Here is a 12,146-nt window from a genome sequence, read left to right as displayed (position 1 = left end):
CAAGGTCTTTAGGCACTGCACCCAGTGTACCAATCACCACTGGGACCACTGGGACCACCTTGACTGGCTTGTGCCAGAGTCTTTGCAGTTAGATCTTTAAATCCTCATATCGTGTCAGCTTTTCCAGTTGTTTCTCTTCAATCCTGCTGTCGCCTGGGAATGGAACATCGACGATCCATACTTTTTAAAAACACAATAATGAAGTCAGGAGTATTGTGCTCCAGAACTCTGTTAGTCTGAATTCTGAAGTCCCAGAGTAGTTTGATGTGTTCATTTTCTGCAACTTTTTCCAGCTTGTGATACCACCGGTTCTTTGTGGCACAAGTTCCAATAAATCACCTGAGCAACGGTGTTATGCCTCTGTTTGTAGGCTGTCTGCACGATCTTTTTGCAGCAGCTGAGGATGTGATCTATTGTTTCATCTGCTTCCTTGGAGAGTCTACACTTGGGATCTGTCACCGACTTTTCAATTCTGGCTTTGATGTCATTGGTTCTAATGGCTTGTTCTTAGGCTGCCAGAATCAGGCTTGATTCCAGGACTCTCCGTGGATACCAAAACCCATGGATGCTCAAGTCCTATGTAGATGGGTGTAATAAATTGTTTCCCATATATAAAATGGCAAATGCATGGTTTACTTTTGGGGGATGTGTGTGTGTATGTGTGTATTCAAGTCATTAATAGTTGAATCCATAGATATGGAGAGCCCACCTTATTCTTAGCCAAGCTCTGCCCTAGATCATTTGCTACCTCCAGTGAAGCCAGATAGCAATCCTGGTATCTGCTCCCAACTCAACATGGCACCAGACCGTGCCTTGCTTCTGCGGGCTAAATTTCCTGCATTCCAGCTACGACCTAAATGATAACAACAATTATAGTAATTGATGTGTGTTTTGGATAAGTTGTTCTTCCAGACTTATTAAACAAATTAACAAGAAAGGCAAACCAAAGATTAAGGAAGGCTATTCAACGAAACAAAAAAGATATTATAAAGAGAAATGCCAGCTCAGATACCAATAAACAACTGCCTATCCCTCACAGTAACTTTTGTTTTTACAGTTTGCAGTAACATAGATGTGGAACAAGATAATAAGACATAAATGACTTCATATAATCCCTCTTCATAAGCAATGTGACTGCAGAGTGTTGATAAAACAGAGCTGCCAAGTACAAAACTCAGTTTCCCTTCTCTCCTCTGTATCATTTTGGCATCTTCCTTGTATACACTGTCTGTTTCCCCCCTCAACCCATTTAATGTCTGGTTCTCGGACAGGAGGACAGGAGCAGAATTCAAAACGATCTTGACAGATTGGAGAGATGGGCCAAAACTAACAAAATGAAGTTCAACAGTGACAAATGCAAGATACTCCACTTTGGCAGGAAAAACGAAATGCAAAGATACAGAATGGGAGACAATGCCTGGCTCGAGAAAAAACATCTTGGAGTCCTCGTGGACAACAAGTTAAACATGAGCCAACAATGTGATGTGGCGGCAAAAAAAGCCAATGGGATTTTGGCCTGCATCAATAGGAGCATAGTGTCTAGATCTAGGGAAGTAATGCTATCCTTCTATTCCGCTTTGGTTAGACCACACCTGGAATATTGTGTCCAATTCTCGGCACCACAATTCAAGAGAGATATTGACAAGCTGGAATGTGTCCAGAGGAGGGCGACTAAAATGATCAAGGGTCTAGAGAACAAGCCCTATGAGGAGTGGCTTAAGGAGCTGGGCATGTTTAGCCTGAAGAAGAGACGGCTGAGAGGAGATATCATAGCCATGTATAAATATGTGAAAGGAAGCCACAGGGAGGAGGGAGCAAGCTTGTTTTCTGCTTCCCTGGAGACTAGGACATGAAACAATGGCTTCAAACTACAAGAAAGGAGATTCCATTTGAACATGAGGAAGAACTTCCTGACTGTGAGAGCCGTTCAGCAGTGGAACTCTCTGCCCCGGAGTGTGGTGGAGGCTCCTTCTTTGGAAGCCTTTAAACAGAGGCTGGATGGCCAGCTGTCAGGGGAGATTTGAATGCAATATTCCTGCTTCTTGGCAGGGGGTTGGACTGGATGGCCCACGAGTTCTCTTCCAACTCTTTGATTCTATGATTCTCGGATTATCCCAAAGAGCTTTAGAACATATTATTTTACTCTGGCATCAAATTGGCCCATTCTGTTTCAATCCAAAATACGTACAAATCAATCCGAAACAGCCTGATCCAATTCATTATTAGGTGTGTGGCCAAACAGATCATGCAACCCTACTGCTGATAATGAATGAAGCGAAAGTAGGGGAGAAAGTACATGGATAACCATGTGGGGTTATTTAGAAAGGGATTTTCTCATTCCAGAGCATTCACACCTTGAATTAGCCTCCTTCTGCAAAGTACACAGAATTTTGTTACACAGCAGCGAAGCTGGAATGGTTTCCAAGATCAACATTCCATAAATCTATATCATGTTCTACTGAATGCCAAAAAGGGAACGGAAAAAAAGAATTTCTCTTTTGTTTTGTCCTTTCTGTTTTACTTTCCTCTGATCTCTCCATGAAAGGGATTCATACGCTTCCTTCTAAAAAGAATATAATGTTAATAAAACTTATCACATCTGCTGACACACACATATATATCTTGCATGGCTTTAAAAAAAATCCAAGTAAAAGAAATATGTACTTATTCCCAACTGCTAAGTGCTTACTCAGACAGAAATTTGTGAGTTTGAATATAATAATCAGCCTTTTGAATTAATTCATCTTCACTTCAAGTCTGAAATCGAATGTAATGTGTTCCAATTGAACATGTCATGTGAGTGGTATTCCCCGGGTGACCTGGGACTGCCCATGACCACAATACACTCATTTCTGGCTGTATATGTGTTAAACTTGCCTTTAATTTCTTGTCTTTCCATTTATTAAAATTGCATTTTGTAAGTCATTTCAGGCAATGCAGACTGTCCTGCAGAAATGCACATATTTATGCGGTATATATATATGTGTGTGTGTGTGTGTGTATGGTGTTGTTTGTACAGTATATCCATTTTGGGTGTTGATTGTATTTTTGTATGTATTCTTATCAATAGCTGCTTAAATTCATTTTTATAGAAAGGTCAGCCAATAAACAAATCAATAAACTAGAGGCAGTGTCTTCATATTTTTCTTTTCTTTTTCATTATTATGAAGGTCCCAATAATTATATTTTTAAGTGAGAGAAAGAGAGAGGGAAAAGGAAAATAAGATGTATAAAATATGGCCCATGGTACATTTGAGTTACCAGGAAATTCTGAAACTAAAAGTACCAAAGCCTCCTGGACTTATTCAGCACTGTCCATCTCAGCATAGTGGGCATCTCAATAGAAAGTTTATCACAAATAATAATAATAATAATAATAATAATAATTTCAACAGAAAGGAAGAAACCATGAAAATGAACAAAATCAGGCTACCAGTATTAAAAAACTCAAAAATTACAACAGCAAAACAACAGAGGGGAAACAAACATGCACATAAAATCACTCACAACAAAAGATTCCCCCCAGGCGCTTCCAAGCCATTGAATGCAAATCAAGGTGATCAGCTGAAACATTCACAGCTAGACCCAGCAGACAAAAGTCCTTTGTCTCACCCGGGTCATTCCACAGATATATAAACCCATTTTTCCTACTTCCAAGAGACCTCACTACCTCTGAGGATGCTTGCCATAGATGCAGGCGAAACGTCAGGAGAAAAATTGCCTCCAGAACATGGCCATATAGCCCGGAAAAACCTACAACAACCCAATAATAATAATAATAATAATAATAATAATAATAATAATAATAATAATAATAATCTTTATTTGTACCCCGCTACCATCTCCCCAAGGGACTCGGTGCGGCTTACATGAGGCCAAGCCCAAAGTACATCAAACAAAACATCAATAAGCACAACATCAATAAACAATCAATAAAATAATATAAATCACATAAACAAAAAACAATCAATAGTGACAAAAACAATTTTAAAAATGACCGGGCCAAATGTAATAGATTAAAATTTAAAATATGCTGATGTGAACAAGGTAAAATATAACTAGGATAGGATTTTTCGGAGAGAAATGAGGGAGCACAAAGAAATCAGATATCTATATCCAATTGTCCACTACAGCAGATGTTTTGAGTCAGTTGCTGATTTGTAAGTCAGTGCTATGTAAATCCAGGTTTGGAGCAAATAACTGGATTCGAGCTGAAGAAAATATAAAAAAAATACTATTTCTCCAGATGGGCTGGTTGCCTTCCTTGGCTAGACTGAAGAAAATTGTTAAAAATTGTTTTGTTCTTTCAAAGCCTGAGTTCAATTCATACTTCTCTTATTCTTTGTTTCATTTTTTGTGCCTGTGAGTTCATTTTTGTTACATTTTCTGCTCTTTTACAGTTAACTTTTATACATTTAGTACCAACTTAGGTAAAGGTTTTCCCCTGACATTAGATCTTGTCATATCTGACTCTGGGATGTGGTGCTCATCTCCATTTCTAAACAGAAGAGTTGGCATTATCCATAGATACCTCCAAGGTCGTGTGGCCAGCATGACTGCACGGAGTGACATTACCTTCCCACCAAGGTGGTACGTATTGATCTACTCACATTTGCATGTTTTTGAACTGTTAAGTTGGCAGAAGCTAGGGCTCACAGCGGGAGCTTATCCCGCTCCCTGTGTTCAACAGCTCAACAGTTTAACCCTCTACACCACCAGGGGCTCCTACTTATTAAAACATAAATTAGGGACAGAAAGAACATGGAAAAGATTGTTGAAAAGCATGTGTTTTTTAGTGTCAATCCTGGACCAACAGTAATCTTCTCAGTACATGACTTATGCTGCAAAAGAATTGCATGTGATTATTATGCCCCAGAAACTATTTTCTGCAAATAAAATATTTCTATGCAGAAAAATGCTGTAACTGGGACTTATTCGGAGTAAAATTGTATGTGGTTGCTTGCGTAGAAGAGAACATAGAAACAGTTTTTTCTGCACAGAAAATAATATTGCTGTATCGAAGCGAGTATTATATTTTCTGCATAACAAATACTGCAGAAAACAGTGTTTATTCTACAAAATATACACAAGTAAATTCTGTCCAGAAAAAAATCCAAAATTGTGAAGAGGGTTCAAAAACTGGATAGTTTTCATATACTTTTTTTCTGCACAGAAAATAATATTGCTGTATCGAAGCGTGTATTATATTTTCTAAATAACAAATACTGCAGAAAACAGTGTTTATTCTACAAAATATACACAAGCAAATTTTGTCCAGAAAAAATCCCAAATTGTGAAGAGGGTTCAACAACTGGATAGTTTTCATATACTTAAACGACTCTGGCCCTGTTTACCTCTCCAAACGTATTCTCCCCTATGAACCATCAAGATTACTAAGATCGTCTGGAGGGGCCCTGCTCTCGGTCCCACTGGCCTCACAAGCGCGGCTGGTGGGGACGAGGGACAGGGCCTTCTCAGTGGTGGCCCCGTGACTCTGGAACTCTTTCCCGCCTGAGGTCAGAACCGTCCCAACAATCCTGACATTCAGGAAACAGGTGAAGTCGTGGTTGTGGAGACAGGCTTTCAAAGAATGAGACAAAGTTCGGGATGGAAGACGGTGTATATTCGATATTAGTATGACGACTGACCACTGTAGTTTTTAAATTTATGTGCTTTTCCAGGGTTTTATTGTAATTATGTACTTTGATATTTTACCAATTGTATGTGTTTTTATGGTTGGAAACCGGGCTGAGTCCCTCTAATGAGGTGAGAAACTCGGTATATAAAACTTTGAAATAAATAAATAAATAAATTTCTCATGGCGGGAATAAAATGGCTGAAATTTCTCATTGCTTCCTTTGAGAAAATAAAGCTAATGAAGAATAACAGCCCTAACATATAAACACATGCATATCTTTCCACGCAATCATTGCTGAATGCAATTTACTATAAATCCCAAAACACAATAAAATGTAATACTTTCAGCAAAAAACAAAAACAAAATTAATACAATGCAAATACATTAGCATTTTAGTATTAGCACTGAAATAAAACAAAGGAACTTCCCGAAAGGTGCAGCCGAAATCATGGAATGGGTTAAGAGAAGAGTCTTAGCTGTAGTATAAAAAACCCAAAAGGTAGAGAACCAAGCTAACCTTCCTGGGAAGGGAGTCAAGCAACAGAAGTTCTGGCAGTTCACAAATTCTAAAATAAACAAGCAAATAATCTCACAGTACAATTCTTCCCAGCAAAGTGACACATGCCTATCCAGTAATGCCTTCTTAGCATTTGACATCTTGAAATGTATATGAAATTTGCCCAAGGGGGATTATCATCATGTACATTTCTCAATATCCTCCCCATTCTTGTCTTTAAGATCTGTGGCTGCCAGTTCAAGCGAGGCGGATGAACTTGTGTAACAGGCCCATCTTCAGAAGGAGCATGAAAACTTTCTGCTATGCATCTTGTTGCCGTTGCCAAGAATTACACAACTTGCTACTGCTTTCAACACTCAGGTCTATTTACCTGTGTCTCTTTTCATTCATTCACTGTCAAACCTTTTATCTTTGGACAATCATTGGACAATATTTGGAGGGATGTGACACATGGACCTATAGCAAATTTACTGCAGGAATTGTACAATTTGAAACACCGAGATTTTATCTTTTGTTTAAAATCTTCTGTTTAATAATAGTAATCACCATCATCATCACCATATTTATTTATACCCTGCCACCATCTCCCTGAAGGGGACTCGGAACGGCTAAGGCAAAGCCTGAAGATACAATGCAGCAAAATAAAATACAAAATACAGAACAACAAAATTTACATCAAAATAAAATACATACCATAGGAAAATAAAATAAATGAAGCAAAATAACATAATGGAAAATCTAAACACATGAGTGAGCCAAATGCACAAGATGAAATGATAAAACCCTGGATGAGGTAGGAGTAGAAAAAGTGTAGAAGTAGAAAAAGTGTATTTGAGAGTTGATGTAAGAAGTGGTGTTCTTACAAGGGTTAGGGTTAGGCCACTGGACAAATTGACACCAAATTTGGATGCAAGACACCTAACAGTTCAATGAGTGTTCATCACCCCTAAAAACACAAAAAACCCAGCAGAACAGACTTTAAAAAACCAAAAATACATCATATATACATATATACACACACTCATATACATATACACATGCATACATACACACACACACACAAGCACACACAAATATACACACACATACATATACATACACACATATATACATATACACATTAACACACATAAATATACACATGCACACATATACACACATATATACATATACACATGCACACAAATATACATATACACATACACACGTATATACACACAAATATGCACATAGACAAGCACACACATATACACACTATACACATATACATATAAACACACAAATATATACACACATATATATACTAGGCCTGTCGGTTTCGTTTCGTTGATTCGTTATTTCGTATTAAAATCGTTATTTTTTGCATATCCGAAGCGATATCAAAACATATTTTCAAACCCGGAAGGGTTTGAAAATATCGAAGCAGCAGCCCCATTTTTTTTTACGAGCGGAAGCTCCGCTCGTTAATGGGATGGAGGCTGCTGACTGTAAATGGGGCGGGCGGGGCGAAGGGGCGGCGCGAGGAGGAGGAGGGCGCAGGAGCGCGCGCGCCATCCGATCGGCTCGGCTCCTGCGCCCCCCTCCTCCTCCTCCTCCTCCTCCTCCTCCTCCCAGCTGGGAGGAGGAGGAGGGGGAGGAGGAGGAGGGGGGCGCAGAAGCCGGAGCCCTTTGGATGGCGCGTGCGCGCTCACAAGCGGCCTCCGCGCGCCATCCGGATCCGGCTTCTGCGCCCCCTCCTCCTCCTCCTCCTCCTCCTCCCCCCAGCTGGGAGGAGGAGGAGGGGGAGGAGGAGGAGGGGGGCGCAGAAGCCGGAGCCCTTTGGATGGCGCGTGCGCGCTCACAAGCGGCCTCCGCGCGCCATCCGGATCCGGCTTCTGCGCCCCCCTCCTCCTCCTCCTCCTCCTCCTCCCCCCAGCTGGGAGGAGGAGGAGGAGGAGGAGGAGGGGGGCGCAGAAGCCGGAGCCCTTTGGATGGCGCGTGCGCGCTCACAAGCGGCCTCCGCGCGCCATCCGGATCCGGCTTCTGCGCCCCCTCCTCCTCCTCCTCCTCCTCCTCCCCCCAGCTGGGAGGAGGAGGAGGGGGAGGAGGAGGAGGGGGGCGCAGAAGCCGGAGCCCTTTGGATGGCGCGTGCGCGCTCACAAGCGGCCTCCGCGCGCCATCCGGATCCGGCTTCTGCGCCCCCCTCCTCCTCCTCCTCCTCCTCCTCCCCCCAGCTGGGAGGAGGAGGAGGAGGAGGAGGAGGGGGGCGCAGAAGCCGGAGCCCTTTGGTGCGCGGAGGCCGCTTGTGTGACTTTTCAGGGCTGTATATGACCATGTTCCAGAAGCATTCTCTCCTGACATTTTGCCCACATCTATGGCAGGCATCCTCAGAGGTCTGTTGGAAACTAGGCAAATGGTGAGTTATATAATATATATCATCTAATATTATCGAATGTCCAGGGTGGGAGAAAGCCATTCAATGCTAATCAAGGTGACCATTACTGCAACATTCACACTTAGCCTGTTTGATCAAGAAAATTTTTTTTTCTAAAATGTTTTGTAAATAATAACGAAAATTCGTAAATAACAAAACATTTTTTTGGAAAGTTTTGTAAATATTTTTAATATCGAAACAAAAAAACACCCCAATTAAGAATCGAATTTAGAAACAAATTTTTTCTTGATCAAACAGGCCTAATATATACACATACACGCACACACACATATACACCTATACACACACACACATGCAAACACACATATATACACATATACACAAATATATACACACACAAAACACATATATACAGACTGGGCCACAGCAACGCATGGCAGGGGACGGCTAGTATATAGTAAAGTCAACTGTGTCATAGAATCTTCTGAAAGGAGCAACGGATTCTAGTAACACTTAAATGCATTTCAGGGAGGTTCACCCCATTATTGCCAAACCCTACAATTGGTGGGATTTGGTGACATTTCCGCCCAAGAGCCATATTTGATGATCCCTTTGCAAGGATATCTGGTCCAGACATCCATGATAAAGCAAAATAACTACTGTTAATCCATATCAGACCATATAACTCTTATGACCTTGAAACATTTGCTTGTCCCCATTCAATTGTCAGGGTCAACTAAAGTAGATCCTCTGAATCAACAGAAATCCATTGACTCAATGGCTTCAATAGTGCTGTTATAGCTCAGCCTAACACTTTTTAGGTCTAGGATATTAATTTTCAGGTTGTTTCTCACCATTCAAACCAAGGAATACAAATTTAGCTCCATATTGTGGATCATAGATGTCCTGAATTGGGCGAGTACAGCAATCAATCAAGCTAATCTATGGTATCTTTTTCTCTAGAGACAAGTGACTAGGTTTGCTGGGTTAAATGCAGGATTGAGGCCCTGCGGTTTTAATAATTAACATATCTTGGATCAGGAAAAGACTGTAAAATTTCATCAGATGAAACTATAACACATTTCCTTTCACTTTCAGGAAGGAAAATAATTTTAATGGTTCTGTGATTCTTACCAAATTTCCTCATTTCACAATTTAAAATTTTAATGGTTCTTGCTGCTCATTTCAGGCAATACAGACTGTCCTGCAGAAATGCATGTATTTATGAGGCTTGTAGCACATTTCATACCCTCAGAATCATGCATAGAATTTAAAAAATGCTGATAACTAAATCCATGCTATTAAAACCACATCAATATGACTTGGTCAAGAAGAAAATCAGGATGTAAAAACAAAGTTTTGCAAACATAAACAAATAAAGGATAGGTTGGCAGTGCAAATAGAATTTGGAAAAACACCCCTGGTTTCTATTTTACAGTAACTACTTCTGTGAGTGGTCATTGCATGCATATTCTGTTATTGTAATGACACTACACTATTGACAAGTTACTCTTCTCAGGGGGTTGTGCTCATCAACAAAGATCGGAAGTTACAAATGCTACAGGGCTATGTCTTTGTGATACAGTTTTTTTAATGTTAATGTGTAAATATAGGGTCTATTAAAAAGACGTGAGTGTACGAGATGGGCACCGCAATTAAAGAGAGATATTGACAAGCTGGAATGTGTCCAGAAGAGGGCGACTAAGATGATTAAGGGTCTGGAGAACAAGCCCTATGAGGAGCAGCTTAAAGAGCTGGGCATGTTAAACCTGAAGAAGAGAAGGCTAAGAGGAGACATGATAGCCATGTATAAATATGTGAGAGGAAGCCACAGGGAGGAGGGAGCAAGCTTGTTTTCTGCTGTCTGTCTAGGACGCAGAACAAGGGCTTCAAACTACAAAAAAGGAGATTCCACCTGAACATTAGGAAGAACTTCCTGACTGTGAGAGCTGTCCAGAAGTGGAACTCTCTGCCCCAGAGTGTGGTGGAGGCTCCTTCTTTGGAGGCTTTTAAACAGAGGCTGGATGGCCATCTGTTGGGGGTGCTTTGAATGCAATTTTCCTGCTTCTTGGCAGAGGGTTGGACTGGATGGCCCATGAGGCCTCTTCCAACTCTATGATTCTATAGATAGATAGATAGATAGATAGATAGATAGATAGATAGATAGATAGAGATAGATAGATTCCTGCCACATATAAATTTATGATTGACAGGTTCTGCAGAAACATTCTTCCCATGACATTCTGCCCAAGAGATATACAACCTTTCACATTACTGCCTGCCTGACCACAACAAACTACTTTTGCCCTCAGAAGCAGTACTCTCAATAACATCTCATTACAAGGATAGTTTAAATGAAAGCCATCCAGCCAAAAAAGACTTTTCGAAACCGGCCCAATTTCTAGCATGAAAGGTGTATTGGCTAGAGAAAATTCAGTTTGGGTTGAAGTGACATGATTGGCAAATGGTGAACCTTCACAGAGTTCCATGGAAACAACATTTCATTAATTAAAATAGCCATAGTCTTGTTAAATCTATTTCAAGCCAAACCGAATGAGGCTAGAGACTTTGGCATGAATAGCCATCAACAATGAGGCAAAGAACTAAAGTCCTTGCAGTCAAGGGGTGGCTGAAAACACTGGTGGATTCCACCAACATTGGTTGGTGAACGCCTCCAAAAGGTGGGTTGTTGTAGGTTTTTTCGGGCTATATGGCCATGGTCTAGAGGCATTCTCTCCTGACGTTTCGCCTGCATCTATGGCAAGCATCCTCAGAGGTAGTGAGGTCTGTTGGAACTAGGCAAAAGGGGCTAGGTGTGAATGTTTCAACTGACCACCTTGATTAGCATTTGAAGGCCTGGCTGAGCCTGGGAAAATCTTTTGTTGAGAGGTAATTAGATGTCCCTGCCTGCTTCCTCTCTGCTGTTGTACTGTTGCAATTTTAGAGTTTTTTAATACCGGTAGCCAGATTTTGTTCATTTTCATGGTTTCTTCCTTTCTGTTGAAATTGTCCACATGCTTGTGGATTTCAATGGCTTCTCTGTGTAGTCTGACATGGTGGTTGTGAGAGTGGTCCAGCATTTCTGTGTTATCAAATAAAATGCTGTGTCCAGGTTGGTTCATCAGGTGCTCTGCTATGGCTGACTTCTCTGGTTGAAGTAGTCTGCAGTGCCTTTCATGTTCCTTGATTCGTGTTTGGGCCACGCTGCATTTGACAGTCCCTATGTAGACTTGTCCAGAGCTGCATGGTACACGGTAGACTCCTGCAGAAGTGAGAGGATCCCTCTTGTCCTTTGCGGAACGTAGCACTTGTTGGATTTTCTTGGTGGGTCTGTAGATAGTTTGTATGTTGTGTTTCCTCATCAGCTTCCCTATGCGGTCAGTGGTTCCCTTGATGTATGGCAACACTTTTTCTCTGGGTGGATCTTCATCTTTATTCTCATGGCTTGTTCTTGGTCTTGCAGCTCTTCTGATGTCTGAGGTGGAGTATCCATTGGCCTGTAGAGTCCAGTTGAGGTGGTTCAGTTCATCTTGAAGGAGGTGGGGTTCACCTCCAAAAATATTCAGTACCTTGGAAAGTTCCTTTAACAGCGAAACTAAACTATCCCAATAACATGA

Source organism: Anolis sagrei, chromosome 3 (genome assembly GCF_037176765.1).
Source record: "Anolis sagrei isolate rAnoSag1 chromosome 3, rAnoSag1.mat, whole genome shotgun sequence".
NCBI classification, from domain to species: domain Eukaryota; kingdom Metazoa; phylum Chordata; class Lepidosauria; order Squamata; family Dactyloidae; genus Anolis; species Anolis sagrei.
This window is presented reverse-complemented; position numbering follows the sequence as displayed.